Source organism: Anomaloglossus baeobatrachus, chromosome 11 (assembly GCF_048569485.1).
Source record: "Anomaloglossus baeobatrachus isolate aAnoBae1 chromosome 11, aAnoBae1.hap1, whole genome shotgun sequence".
NCBI lineage: Eukaryota > Metazoa > Chordata > Amphibia > Anura > Aromobatidae > Anomaloglossus > Anomaloglossus baeobatrachus.
Window position 1 is genome coordinate 28,512,135 of NC_134363.1, and position 11,779 is coordinate 28,523,913.

Genomic DNA, 11,779 nt, shown 5'->3' on the forward strand with positions numbered 1-11,779 from the left:
ACACTTTAAGCCAAAGTACTTCAGGTCACCAGCTTTCATACTGTGAGAAGCTGGGTATAACCTCCAATGAACTGAATGACTTCACTGCTGCCAGCTGGATCCCCCCTTCTCAGTGTTTGCCAGAGACTGGAGAGATAAGACATACATTTGAGCCTGGAGAGACTGAAAGCAACAGAGCCAAGACCATCATGAGATGTCATATAGATTACAGCAGAATGTCAAGAGTCTTTTTGGAGTTAAGAGGGGAAAGAATGCTGTATTTTAATTAAAAAAAAATAAACAAATTCTGTGTTTGTGTGTTTTGTTTTGTTTTTTTTACTTATAGGATTAGTGATTGAGATCTCGGACATCTACACATCAGTAAATTTTGTGCTTGATGACAGTTGTGCGCCATTATTAACCCCTGATATTACCCCAATTGCTTTAACACCAGGGCAATTGAGAAGAGCTGGGTAAAGCGCCAGGATTGTCACATTTAATGGATTCAATCATGGGTGACTGCAGGCTGCTTTTTTTTAGGCTGGGGGGCTCCCAATAACCATGGGTCTCCCCAGCCTGAGAATCAGCCCCCAGCTGTTTAATATGATTTAAATTAAAGGTTTAAAGTAATATTCTTATACTAGACATTACTATTAGATATTGATGTGTTGTTGCAATTGATAAAAGTTAGCATAATAAAAATGTAGAATAAAAATAAGGCCATTATGTGGATGACAGATTTGGGTTATTAACATATACCCTTAATGTTTCCAATTGAGTTCTGATTACCATACTCCATTTCATTACTCCCAATAGTCATACTATAGTACCTTAATATTTATCAAAAATGTTAAGTCAATTATGTAATTGGATCAAAAACATAACTTTAGTACCATAAACTATGAAATTATTCATATATCAAGATTAAAATTAAAAATTAATTTTCTAAACCACACACACATCAAAAAGGTATTCATTATTCTAGAATGAAATGTCTGGGTATTTTAAGTCAAGATATACATATTTCTTTGGAAATTATGGTTATGAATAATATATTTTGGATAGATTATTTCTTTTAATATTTAGGTAATTTAAACTATACATAAATCTTAACTAAATTAAAAGTGTATTTGAAGCCTCAGCCATACACTGCACATACAGTCACTGTCTCACATTACAGTTAGCAGCTGTTCATACATTTGTGTCACATGTGTGGCACCCTGGACTAGCCAGGGTCCACAGGTAACACACACCCCCCAACCCCAGCAGGTCACAGCAGTCATCTCCAGTGAGACCTGATTTCCTCCCTCGGGTTCAGACAGACACACCAGGTGGGTGGAGTCAGGCAGATGGACACGCCCACCAAGGAGTCTAGCTGGTCTGAGGCAGGAAACAAGACAGACAAGACCAGGCAGAGGAATGGAGAGGAGGTGTGCAGAGTGGCAGAAGCAGACTGGGCCTAGGTTGGAGCCTAGGGCCCTCGTGTAGCAGTCAGGCAGACGGTAGTGGCCATCTGCGGGAGGCGGGAAGACAGTCTTGGTGGAACCGTAGGTAGCCGGGGTTGGGCGGTGGCCCACCGGTACCAAACCAGGGAGCCAGCTGGAAACCGGAGCACAGGAGAAGCGTACAAGAAGGTGCAGGAAAGGACTTACACTACCAAACTGGGGTCAGGGGAAAACCACCGCAGCCGCCTGTGGGACCTGTCCATCCAGCCGTTTGGTTTACCAGAGACTCCGTGTACGTTACTGGCTGAGTGAGTACCACCGTGCAGTCTGGCACAGCGCTGCCCCCGTGACCCTGCACCTCACCAAACCCTGCCATCCACTTCCCAGTCACCATCACCGGGCCCCGGGACTACCAAATCCCCCTACCCACGGAGGGGAGAGAAAACCATCTCGGCTGCTCCCCGTCATCGTTCCCGGGATCCCCGTCCAGAGCAGCGGTGATGTCCCAACCTCACCACAACCATGGGTAGCGTCACGGACTGACTTCCCAAACCCCAAAACCTAGTCCCCTTTCACTCACGGGCGAGGAGTGCCGCTTGAGTCCCCAGATCCAGCCCACCGCTCGAGCCACCGAGCAGCAGCCAGACCTGAGCCGCAAGCACGGAGTCGAGCAGCACACCCCCCGCCCGTGACACATGTATCTTCAAATGGTCAATTAGTTGTTTTTTTTAGTTATGAAAAATGTACAAATAATTCTAGAAAAATAGATTTACAATATGTGCAATGTTTTAATAGTTATTACTGTATTCTCCATTTTATAAGACGCACTGGATTATTAGACGCACCCCAAATTCAGAGCAAGAAAAAGGATAAATAAATAAAATGAGACCAGTCTGGTAATCTGGTGGTGTCTTACCGGATGGGGCAGTAGCAGAGGAGGCTGTGCTGGGGCTGCAGTAGAGGCTGGGGCTCTGGCTGCAGTAGAGGCTGGACTTGCCATGCTGCTGCAGCTGTGCTTGGACTCTGGCTGCGGTGGCGGATGATAGGGCTGCAGCAGCTGTGCTTGGACTGACTGCGGCGGAGGCTGGGGCTCAGGCTGCAGCCTATGCTGGTTCAGCTGGGACAGCTCTGCTTGGGCTGCGGACAGTGAGGGCTTCAAAGAAATAACGCCCGGAGTCAGCACAGATTGAGCTTTAGGCTCAATGGCAAGATGAGATCTCTTCTATGCAAGTGCCACCTCCGGACACCATTTTCCCTCAAGCCCGCTGGAGGGAGATCAATAGGCCAGAGATGGCAACTGCGCAGCTGAAAGCTGAAGCAGAAATCTCCATCTGCGCATGCGCAGACTCCAGGTGGCGCTATTTGAACTTACCACCTGACCCGCAGCACCAGTAAAGCCTCCAGACACCCCGCACAGCCACCAGAGACCATGCACAAACTCTGCACAGCCACCGAAGACCCCGTACAGAAGCTGCTGACACCACACAGCCATCCCAACACCAGCCACTGCACGAGCTCAGCCACCGCAACCCCTGCACAGCTGCCACAGCATTCCCCCGACTTCTTGCGACCATAATTCATATTTCTAAAGATCCATAAAAGTACAAGTTACAGATATAATAATCACCATAATACATCAAATACAAAGCAATACAGATAGTGATACATGTTACAAGGTGTGAAGTGCTGACATTTGTAATAATGCTAATGTGGATGAATAATTGTAAACAAGGGCACCACTCTACAAATATGGTGATGTTGTATCTGTAGGAGGACTTTATGAATCCCACCACTTCAATCCTGGTTTTGGAGGTGTGGGAGATACATAGATGACATGGTTCCCTATGGCCCAGCTCTCTAGCAGAATTTCATGTTTTCCCATGAATTTCTTAATCCACTGTATCTTCGATCACTTCACTTTTAGAGTAATTTCTGGATTTTTTTTTCATGTCACAGTAGGATGAGACATTGTCCTCATCTGGCTTTGAAAAACAGACTGAAAAATAGTTTGAGATGTGATAACAATAGGTCTCCATTATTATGCAATTGAACCAACAGACACTCCAGAATAGAACACCCAAAACCTGACTGGTTTCTGGAAACACAATGAAGACCAAGAATTTATTTAAATCGACAGCTAAAGTGATCGATCAATAATGTAGAAATATAATTGTTTTCTATATCTTTCTACATTCCTCTTAATGTACAGATTTATTCAAACAGAAAGTGACAGAAGACATCTGCTTCCAACTTGTATCATCTTCCATTTGTTCATCTATCCATCTATACTGACTGGTCTTTCAAGTGCATTTTCCATATTTCCTATTAAAGATCAGTAACGGCAAAGGATCCATTGTTAATATTCTTTTCTTATCCCTGTAGTCAGTTACTTTGTGGGAAGGGAAAAAAATATATATATATGTATAATATAATTCAAGGAGGCATCTACTATCATGCAAAAGACTATTATGGTCTGTAGGTTTGACATAAAATGACTTTACTTATCAGAAATCAAAACGCTCATTTGCAAAACATGATTGAATTGAGGGTGTATAATTATGGCATGTATGAAACTTCTATAGATTGCTTCTCTGAAGAAATAAATCTGAAAAATATTGTCTATGTATGGTAACCAACTCAAAGCTCATCTGAATTTTTCAGTACTGGGGTACCGCCATGGGGTCAAATGCAGTGCCTATCCCACAATTTCACTCTTTAAAGAAATTTTCAATAGGAACTATTAGGAGAAGCAAACATTTTTGGGAAAATTGTGATAGAAGTGCTGGTGAGTATGTGCTGCAGACCTTTTTACATATTTTCAATTCTGAAAGTTGGCAGAGTATGTTGAATAATGTTAGTTTAAAATTATCATCAAGAATAATGAGACTAGAGTTAACAGTATGAAAGTCAGATGTGTTCTTGATCAATGGGGATTTATTGATTTCAAAAAGGTGTGCAGGACTATCCAGGTGAATTGCATTAAAAGGAAAGTATGGACCCCACCCAGGACACAGTATGAGGACCTGGTAGTTGGGTAATCTCTCAGGTTTTGTCTCTTCTAAGCAACATCCATATTTGTAGACCCAGTGCATTTATCTAATATTGAGGCACAGATGAAATGTGGAACTTAAACCTAAAGTATCGGAAATAGAAATTACGTCAAACTAAATAAAGCTGTTACTTTTTTTTAATCGAATGAATGTATACTTTATCATATAAAAACAAACACCAGACAATAGACAGTGATTGAAAAATATCAAAAGGATAAAAATCAAAGTTGAATATCAAGATTTTCTATATATGCAATAGCATTATCATTTACAATATAGAAATCCTTCTTGTCACCATGGTAGGATCTCAGTGCACTCCTCAACAATTTTCTGGATAGTTTGACGATCGGCTCCAGTCACAGGTCGGAGAGGCATATTTTCCCTACTTATACATAAAATCAGCACAGACGCCAAAGTTTGTTCTAATATGATTTAGAGTAACCCATGTTTTCCTTGGTAGATTGAAGCATGGGGGAGGGTTTTGTAAATTAGGGAACATTTGGGGATCACCGTCTACTACATTGACCCAAAGTTCTCGTCATTTCTCCTCTAAATTGAAGTCTTGTTCATGCAAGGTGATTGCAGTTCGGATGGGCGGGTGTCTTGATTTCAATCGTATTGTAACATCTCTGATATTTTGGTGTATTGGAGGTTTTTCATTATTCACTTTAGTGTATTCTTTCAGTAGGAGCTTTTGTCTTAGATTTGTGGGTGCGATATGACTCAGACCTACACCTGTTCACTGGTTACCTGTGCTAATAGCACCAGATATTATACGCAAAGAGTTGTTCAGCTGAGTGTCAATTAAGTTTACATGACAGCTATTTAACCATGCTGGAGCACAGTATTCTGCAGCAGAGTATTGAAATAGAAATTACGTCAAACTAAATAAAAAATTGTTACATTGTACATTTACGATTAATACATTTTTTTTACATGTGTTAATCTTTGATAGGCAGATGAAATGAATACTCAATAACTACACTAGGAGTTTGATGCATATGAAAGGTCTGACTTTGTTTCTGGGCGTTGAAAATTTACAGCTTAAATTTAAAAACATAAAAGTTAATTTTCTGCATCTCTCTAAGGTATAGATTAAATCTAGAGCGATAAGACGTCTTCCAATGTTTTTCACTCTCATACCCATTTATATTCTACACCAACAAGTGTTTCCATTGCTTTTTATATATATTTACATCTGTTTTATTAGGTGTAGGAAACCTTAATAGCTTTAATACCGACACCACAGTGATACCAACACTTGGATACAGGATAAAACGAAAATGACAAATGAGTTCTGGACACTGGAGCATGGGGTATAGGAGGATTGTGATTAGACTGACACTTTGGGTACAAGATAATAGCCTTAAACTCCTCCTGTTCCCCAAATTTGAGGGTCATCATTAAATATACAAACTGACACTTAAGCTGGGTTTACACACTGCAACATCGCAAAGGACATCGCTATAACGTCACCGGTTTTGTGACGGTATAGCGACCTCCCCAAGTCTCTGTTGAGTCACTGGTGAGCTGTCAAACAGGCAAACCTGGCCAACGACGCAACAGCGATCCGGACCTGCAGAGCGACCTAGCTGGTTGTTGGGGACGTTGTAAAGCTGCTATTTGAAAGGGAAGTCTCTGTAAAGTCCCCTTTACACACTGAAACTTTCTAGCGATGCATGCTGCACAGCGGGAAACAAAGGACCTAGGAATGGTCCTGAACGATTTGTAGCGATCACAACTTCACAGCAGGGGCCAGGTCGCTGATAGGTTTCACACACTGCAATGTCGCTGGGGAGGTCGCTGTAACGTCACAAAACCGGTGACGTTACAGCGATGTCGTTTGCGATGTTGCAGTGTGTAAAGCCACCTTTAGGATACAGGGTAATGAGGGACACTATGCTGTCACCCAAGTGTCAGTAATCCTGTATCTCAACACTTGGATGCAGAATATTGACACAATGAGACTTTGGGTACAGGATAATGAGTGTTGGATTACCCCTTGGTTCTTGTATTTTCCATCTCTTCATGGTCTGGACCTGCTCCCCGATTTGACTCCTTCATGGGGACACTCAGATCTACCACATCAGACTCAGAACAGATGTTCTGGTTGGAGACACCATGGAGTGTGTGGAGGGGAGGGGGGGGTATGGTGACTATTATAAGGGGTGCACAGACTAGAAAGATATAGATATTTAGTTGTATTTTCTCTATTACGTAAGTTTCTAAAGTTCTGGTGATTAATCTGCCACTTTGATTAGGTGTGAGATCTGCAAAAACATCAAGTGCATAGACTTGTGCTCGGAACCCAGAGCATAACTAGAAAATGTATATATAAAAATATATAGTATGTTTATTACTTTTTTAAATTTATATTGACTAGTTATTTAAAGTAATATTCTGCTCAATATAAAAAAAAATATATAAAAAAAGGTAACCCAAGAAAACCTTGTAATCATGACATTACCTTACAGAGGAGTCTTCCGTTGTAATAAACCATTTAGATGCTGCAGTTACTAGTGACTGTTGCATCTAAGGGGCACAAACTGCCGGTATCAGAGGCCGCTCCAATGTGAGATCAAGAAGCTGCTCAAGACAGATATATCCATCATTTTTTCTTAAAGTGGTAGACCAGGGGCATGTATCATGTACCTGGAGCCCACAGTGCAGTTCTGTGCACAGGTTCTCATGCAGCGGTAGTTTGATAGATTAAGCTAATATTTAGATTAAACTTTTTGGGAACGGATTGTAGAATGGGTGTCCCCGAGCACTCCGAGAGGCCCCACAGAGAAGAGGTGGATTTGGCCACATGGAGGTGTTGTGCAGCCCGACTTGTATTAGACACAATGTTCTGCAAGCATTAGCACCTCAATCATTGCACCCAAAGAAAATCTCAAACAAAAGATCAACTTCCACCCCAGAAAGAGAAAGACTTAGAGGAACCTGCCTGACATTGGGAACAACTTGGCCCTTTTGGATGAATATAGAGGAGACATAAGGAGGAAGATTTAGGCTTTAAATTGAAGTTTTATTGAAATAAAATTAGAATAAAGAAGATCACGGAGTCTTCATTATCACATCACACATCGAATATTGTTGACAAAAGACTTTTTTTGTTCATGTGACCAATGTGTTCATGGCCGAGTGTTTTCGGGGCAAACTGGCAGAGACTATTCGAGATCTTCATTCTGATCGGATCCAGAGTTGTAATTTATTTTCTTGTTGACGTAGATGGAAGAATCAGTGGAAACTAGTTGTACCTGTTTAAAGAAAAATAAATAAATAAAATCGCACTACTATGAAATGTGGCAATTAGGTAAAACTTGACAACCAAGCGTTTCTGAAATGACCCAGCTTTCGATGTCAATCTCAATAAGGAATATAATAAGATCTCATCCCTAGCTAGGACCAATTGTGAGGAGGTTTGGGCTGAATCGAAGACCCATGGATATTTGGGTTTGCCATTTTTGGGTGGAGTAACTGCTCTTAGTTCCGGCTCATTATATTGTGCACAATAGATTAAGATTTGTAGCTTCTAAAACAGAAGTTTAATGTTACGTTTGTTGTCACGTAATTGCCTCAAGAGTTGATATATCTAATATCTAGAGACCCTGGTAATGGATGTGGTGGGCACTGTACTCTTACCTCTTTTCTTCTGATTCTTCTTGGCCTTCTTAGGTCTCAACTCCTTGTCTTCCTTGAGGTCTAGACAATCCTTAAAATCTTGGCCAATCCTGAAGCAGCTGTAGCAGAAGGGCGTCCCGCAGTCTTCGCAGAGGTCGACCTTCTTGCTCAATGACAACATGGGAATGCGGAGGCAATCCTTTATTCGGACAAGTGCACATCTCTTTGGAAGATACTGGAGCCATCAGACGAGCATTGGTCTTCGTGCAGTCTGACAATGGCCGTCCAGTTGCCAGTCCAAAATCCAAAGTAATTCAGGGTCTTTGTTGAATCCATCAGAGCAGTGCATGGATGACTTAGGAAAATCGGCAAACTCAGTCAGTCAGTCAGTCATCGCTGTATCCGGGTTCCGTACCGCTACGATCACCTCCATAGCAGTAGTGCAGTTGTAGATGGCGAGTCCAGGTGTATATGATGTCTCCTGACGTGGAGCAGAAGAGTCCAGTAGGGTTTTCTCCAGGAGAATGTGTGAGGTCAGAGAGGAGACACTGTTTTATATCAGACTGTGGAGGGGGGTCTCGTCATCATCTGCAATAGTGGAGAAGGTAAAATCAGATCTATATAAAACAAGTCTATTCAGTAGGTGAAGACCCGTCACTAAGGAGGTTCCCCCCGAATCTCTCCATGGTCATGTCTGGATATTTTTATCCGTTTAGCTCTAATTCTATATTAATCACATTTAGCTTTCCTGCCATCTACCGGTGATTAAATCTTTAGAGACAAAATCAAAATCATATGCATCTCTGCCATTTATTCAGTGCATACCTTATTAACCCCTTTTCAAACCAATTTGTTTGTCCTTGTTACTTCCCCACTATTCTTCCAAGAGCCATAACTTCACTTTTTTTTTTACAGGAGGAGTTGTACTTTAATGCCATTTTGTCATGTGAAGTACTAGAAAGCGAGGGGGGAGGGGAGACTCAATTGCACTAATGGTAAAAAAAAACTTGATTATATAAAAATATATATTAAAAATTATAATATATTATATCATTTAATATATTTTATTTTTCTATAGTGTACATTTGCAATTTATATTAAAATTTATATAAAGTTACAGTATTTAAAAATATATTATATATTAAAATAAGTGCACTTTTGCAGTGATCACTATATGGTGTAACTGACCAAGCATTGCAATTCTCTAGGTCGGTACAATTACATAAATACCAAACGAATAATTTTTTTTTTTTTATTTAGGACTAAGCGTGAGCTTTTTTTGCACAGCGCTGATATTTTTATTCTATATTGTTCGGATCTATGATACGGTGCTTACCATCAGCGAGCTGATTAATTTCTCTATCGAGCGTGTCACAACGCATTTGCGTTGCATCATTCGTGGAAATGATCTGCGGGGTCCGGTGGGTGAAGGCAATGTAGTGTCCTCTTGAATGGCGCTTATTTTTGGGGCTGGTGATTTCAGTTAGGGCTTTCCGCACTGCTTTGCCGTCAGTGATACCCCTTGACCTCTATCCTCAATTTGTGGCAGTATTTTTCCAGCTCCATTACCTGGTTGAGCAGAGTTCACCGCTGCCGGGATGTTCCTCCTCTGCTCCAGTAGCCGGTGTAGAGCAGAATTTTTTGGACAAACGGTAGCTGAAAAAAAAAAATGTAAAATGTCAGATACAAGGCCAGTATAAAGATTACATAGAAATATTTCCATATATACTTACAAGCCCGAGAGACTGTTTCGGCAGGCACTTGATGTAGATTAGCAGTTGTATGTATCAGACGTTGTGTTAGGGAAACCCAAAGGGACTCCATCACCCCTTAGAATATACCCATGCCATTCTTTTTAAAATGCGATTACAGAAGTTTTACAAACCATGAATAAAATGCAGCCATTAGTGGTTTCATTTCACCAGTCTGTGCCCCTGTGGAAACAAAACTAAAAAAAGCATACCCTGTACGTCATTAAGACATCTTTTGCAATTCTAAAGTATTTTTTACTGAAACCAAAATTGTCAGAGTCGGAGGTCTACCTTCCAAGAGATTAATTTTTCCCTGTTCTCCCGGGAATACACAGACCCACCAAAGACCAGACCCACCAAAGACCAGACCCACCAAAGACCAGACCCACCAAAGACCAGACCCACCAAAGACAAGACCCACCAAAGACAAGACCCACCATTCAAAACCTAAACCCAGGTAGTCTTGTGCTTATGAAATTCCACATTTCCCTAAAACCACTGATTATCTTAACTCCTTAACGACCGCGGGCGGTAAACTTACATCCTAGCAGTCAGTGTTAATGTCCACAGGCTGCTGTTAACCATGGAAAAAATCAGGGGCTCTGCAAAATCAAACTACAAATCAGGTAGGAAAAATTTGAGCCCCAACTGCCAGGAAAATTGTTCCTGATACAAAGAAAAGCCCACAAACATCAGCTGAAATACAGGACTCCCTGAAATCTAGCAGTGTGGCCGTTTCAAGATGCACAATAAGGCTTTTGAAGAAAAATAGGCTGTGGTAGATTCGCCAGAAAATAAAGCCATTACTGTGGAAATGCCACAAAGTATCTTGCCTACAATGCACCAAACAGCACCAAAACAGCAGAGACAAGCCTCCAAACTTCTGGAACAAGGTAATTTGGAGTGGTGAGACCAAAATTGAACTTTTTGGCCACAACCATAAACGTTACATTTGGAGAGGAGTCAACAAGGCCTATGATGACAGGAACACCATTCCTACTGTAAGGCATGGAGGTGGATCGCTGATGTGGGGATGTGTGAGATACAAAGGCATAGGCAACTTGGTCAAAGTTGAAGTTTAAGGAAAGATGAATGCAGCAGGTTATCAGCAAATACTGGAGGCAAATTTGCAATCAGAACGGAAGCTGCGCATGGGATGTACTTGGATGTTCCAACTTGACAAGGATCTAAAACACTAAGCCAAGTCAATCTGTCATTGTTCTGCTGTAGGCAAAGTGAAGGTTCTGGAGTGGCTCAGTCTCCTGACCTCAATATCATTGAGCCACTCTGGGGAGAAGTCAAGTGTGCAGTTCATACAAGGAAGCCCAGGAATTCACAGGAAGTGGAGGCTTTTTGCCAAGAAGAATGGGCAGCTTTACCATCAGAGAAAAAAAAAAAAAAACCCTCATCCACAGCTACCACAACAGACTTCAAGCTGTCATTGATGTTAGAGGGGCCAATATACGGTATTAAGAACTGGGGTATGAACTTTTGATCACGATCATTTGGATATTTTTGGGGGGGTTTTAAAATCGTAATGACAAACCGTTCAACAATAAATGGCTTAAACCAACCACTAACCATGGGTGGAAAAAAGGATTGTGTCATTCATATTCTCTGAAAAAAGGCCAAGAAAGCAGAAAATATGCTGGGGTATGTAAACATTAGTGCACAACTATACACAGACCCTAATTTTTTATTTTATATACATGCCTCCTCTGAAGAACTTTAGTTCCATACATACACTAAGTATATAGACCCAATACCCCTGAAGTCTAAGGCCTTGTGCACATTTTACAAAATTATATTTCATATCCATCTACCCCCTATATCATCTCTATTAACAAGGAGGAGTCTGGACTCCACTCACATTCACCAAATGTGTTGGGTTTGAACAAGAATCCTAACCCATGTATGGAGCAATATGTCC